At 39.1% G+C, this 4,428-nt stretch overlaps 1 pseudogene; it reads left to right on the plus strand.

The window, feature by feature from the left end:
- The first annotated feature begins 1,324 nt into the window (after positions 1-1,324).
- LOC100989568 (26S proteasome regulatory subunit 4-like) lies at positions 1,325-3,171 on the plus strand (annotated as a pseudogene).
- The last annotated feature ends 1,257 nt before the right edge of the window (positions 3,172-4,428 follow it).

Raw genomic sequence — 4,428 nt, forward strand, 5'->3', positions numbered from 1 at the left:
TATATGTTGAGTGCATAGTATTTGTCAGGCACCGTTTTTAGTAGTCTTGGTTTGAGGTGTTAGCCAAATCACACTATGAATGGAAGCAGACTTCTGGGCTCCAGGGACCCTGTATCAAGGCCATGGGGCACTCAGGAAGTACTCTAGTAATTGTGGTGCCAGGAACTCCACGCTCGAGGCGGCCCTAGTGGGGAATTACACTAAGCTGATGGGTACCTGGGGGTATGTCCACTTTTCACACAGCTACTCTAATCTTTGAAACTCTCTAAAAATGGAGACTTGTCTATTTCTAACTTAATCTGCAGTTTAAAAAAATGAAGAGAGAAGTTTTTTCTTTGCTTAACACTTTTTTTTTTTAGTTATGTAAAGACTACATTTCTATTGTTCTTTTCCACTGTTTTCCTCCTAGGCTACCTCCTTTCCTAGAAAAGTTAACAATGTTTTGTTTGTGTGTTTTGTTACTCTCCAACTTACTCTTTAGACTGTAAACATCAAAAGGATAGATTTCTGCAATCCACCATCGATTTTGGTTCAATAGAACAGAGTGGGGCCTGAGTTTTTGTCATTTTTCTAAGTTCCCCAGATGGTTTTGTTAGCTGTGCTTGACAACCAATGCTATACAAAGACCAAGCTGTGAGGTGAGGTGTTTTGTATAGAACCAGTCCCTGGTCTATACTTCTAAACTCCTTATCACCACTCTCAGCTAGCAATGTGCATTCTGATAAAGATGTGAGATAGCCATCTGAGAGAATGTATGTTCTAATAGTGTTGTAAACTTCTGGATCAAGGTTTTTCAACCTCAGCACTATTGACATTTGAGACCAGATAATTCTTTATTGGGGGAATTTAGAAGGTGGGGTGTCCTGTGCATTGCAGGATGTTTAGCAGTGTTCCTGCCCGGGGAATGCCAACAGCAACTCCCTCATCAACAAAAAATTTCTCCAGTCATTGCCAAATATTTCCTGTGGAACAAAATCACCACTGGTTGAGAACCATTGTCCCCACTTCTATCCTATTCTCTTTTCCCATTAGGGACAAGACCTAGAAAGGGACATTTGAAAAGACAGAGGTATTAGTCGAGAAATTTTCTAGAGGGAAGACATAGAGAATAGCAAACATCATAAAAATAATTTGTTGAATTGAGTTCTGCAAAGAAATATGCTGAAATCCTGGCCCCTGCGCCTGTAGTTAAGATGAGGTCACACTGGATTAGGCTGGGCCCTAAATCCAATGATTAGTGTCCGTATATGCATAGGGAAATGGAGACACAGAAATACGGAGATACAGACACATCTAGAGAGGATGTTGCCAGGTGAAAGTGGAGCGGTGTAGCTGCAAGCTGAGGAACGCCAAGGATTGCTGGCGACACCAGAAGCCAGGAAAGAGCATGGATCAGATTTTTACCACGGGACCTTCAGAGGAAGTGGAAGTGTAGCCTTGTACATACCTTGATTTTTGAATTTTCAGCCTCCAGAACTGTGAGAAAATAGATTTCTGTTGTTGTAAGCCAATGTTGTTACAGCAACCCTAGGAACCTAACAGAAGTGGTAAATGAAGCTTAAAAAAAAAAAAAAAAGAATGACCACGGACTGCACTAACTTTGTTTTAAACATACAGTCAAATGTAAGTTCTAAGAATTTGGAAGTAGACTCTATGAGAAGAAAAACATAAGTTATAACATAGACTGTGTTCTGTAAGATCATAATAACATGTTCTGGGTGGACGAACTTCCAGCAGCAGCAGTTCAAGTGGCCAAGGCAAGATGGTTCAAAGTCAGAGTGGTGGTCATGGTCCTGGAGGTGGAAAGAAGGATGACAAAGACAAGAAAAAGAAATACAAACCTCCTGTACCAACTAGAGTGGGGAAAAAGAAGAAGAAAACGGAGGGATCATATGCTGCCAGCAAACTGCCACTGGTGACACCTCACACTCAGTGCCAGTTAAAATTACTGAAATTAGAGAGAATTAAAGACTGTCTTCTCATGGAGGAAGAATTCATTAGAAATCAGAAACAAATGGAACCATTAGAAGAAAAGCAAGAGGAGGAAAGATCAAAAGTGGATGATCTTAGGGGGACCCCAATGTCAGTAGGAACCTTGGAAGAGATCATCAATGACAATCATGCCACTGTGTCTACATCTGTGGGCTCAGAATGCTATGTCAGCATTCTTTCATTTGTAGACAAGGATCTGCTGGAAACTGGCTGCTTAGTCCTGCTCAACCACAAGGTGCATGCCATGATAGGGGTGCTGATGGATAACATGGATCCCCTGGTCACAGTGATAAAGGTGGAAAAGGCCCCCCAGGAGACCTATGCTGGTATCGGGGGTTGGACAACCAAATTCAGGAAATTAAGGAATCTGTGGAGCTTCCTCTCACTCATCCTGAATATTATGAAGAGATGGGTATAAAGCCCCCTAAGGGGGTCATTCACTATGGTCCACCTGGCACAGGTAAAACCTTGTTAGCCAAAGCAGTAGCAAACCAAACCTCAGCCACTTTCATGAGAGTGGTTGGCTCTGAACTTATTCAGAAGTACCTAGGTGATGGGCCCAAACTCGTACGGGAATTGTTTTGAGTTGCTGAAGAATATGCGCTGTCCATCATGTTTATTGATGAAATTGATGCAATTGGGACAAAAAGATATGACTCAAATTCTGGTAGTGAGAGAGAAATTCAGCGATCAGCGTTGGAACTGTTGAACCAGTCAGATGGATTTGATTCTAGGGGAGATGTGAAAGTTATCATGGCCACAAACCAAATAGAAACTTTGGATCCAGCACTTATCAGACCAGGCTGCATTGACAGGAAGATTGAGTTCCCCCTTCATGATGAAAATACTAAGAAGCGCATCTTTCAGATTCACACAATCAGGATGACGCTGGCCAATGATGTAAACCTGGACGACTTGATTGTGACTAGAGATGACCTCTCTGGTGCTGACATCAAGGCAATCTGTACAGAAGTTGGTCTGATGGCCTCAAGAGAATGTAGAATGCAAGTAAAAAATGAAGACTTCCAAAAGTCTAAAGAAAATGTTCTTTGTAAGAAACAGGAAGGCACCCCTGAGAGGCTGTATCTCTAGTGAACCACAGCTGCCATCAGGAAAATGGTTGGGAGATTTCTCAAACCCTGAAAGGGATGAGGTTGGGGGAGTTGCCCAGAGGAATCCCTGTTCTCGTTGATTTTTATTAGCAAAAATTCTGTGTCTTTTGGCATATGATGTGTAAGTGCCCATAGGGTGGCTTTTGTCTGTTGGTCACTGTGCAGCAGTCTGCTTCCCGATAAAGTGTGCTGTTTCTTAAAACAAAACAAAACAAAAAAACATGTTCTATGAATCGCAGGTCAGAATACGCTTGATTACAGATCAAGTAATAATTTAGGAAGCAGAAAATAAGTGCTCAGAACATAGCAATAGGAGTAGGAGTATAGCACCTAACTCTGTATGCTAAAGTTTGCCAAAGTGTTTGTAGACCGTTAAATGTTCTAAAAACAAAAACAAAACAGTGCTAATGTGTTTATGCTTTCAATCCTATTTATTACAAAAAATTAACTAGTATTTATATCTAATTAATTTACTTTGCATCGGGGAATGTTTTATTCTTTTGTTTCTGAGTCCCAGTCAAGTTTCTTTATGGCAGAAAAAACAAAGTATCTGAATTTTTGTGATGAGCATGTATCACCTTTGTAATTGGGAAATAAAAATCATTTCTAATTCAAAAGTAAAAGTTTATGATCTACTAGCGTATACATAGTATTTTAATTTATTTATTTTTATAAAGTGCCCCAAACAAATTTTATTCAATAAGGCACTTAATCCTGAAGAAGGTAGCAAAAGTGAAAGAAAGATAACATGGCATGAAATATATTTTTTCATACAAAACTATTTTAAATGTTTTTATTTCAATTATATATTTAAATTTATGAGCATATAGAAAAATGGAAAATATGAGCAAGTCCAACTGGCTATACACAGAACATATTGAAGTGAGTGAATATTAGGTGAGGGACACATTTATTTCTAAGATTGTGAAAAGAGGTAGGAAAAATATATTTTACAAAGCCAGAAACATTTCTACAAATTAACAAAAGCTAAATGAATTTAATTCATACTTTTGTGTTTTCAAAGCCAGAGCTGAAAAGGAAGTAATTACTTTTTAGGTGCATTTTCTACAATTAAAATATGCTCCTACCAGGTTTCTATTGTGAGATTTTCATAGGTATTGTAACTTGGACCAGAGAGAAATGGAAGCAACTACGGTGTCTAATAGAATCATATACTAGTTCAATAATGATTTGAATCTATTGATCGTCTTTGCACAGTCAAGTGTGGCAACTTCTCCCTGAGCTCCTACAGTGACATTCTGTGGCATTGTTTCTAACACACTCACTATTCCTTCCATATTTTTCCATAAATACAATTACCCTT

The sequence above is a fragment of the Pan paniscus genome, chromosome 6 (genome assembly GCF_029289425.2).
Source record: "Pan paniscus chromosome 6, NHGRI_mPanPan1-v2.0_pri, whole genome shotgun sequence".
Lineage (NCBI taxonomy): Eukaryota > Metazoa > Chordata > Mammalia > Primates > Hominidae > Pan > Pan paniscus.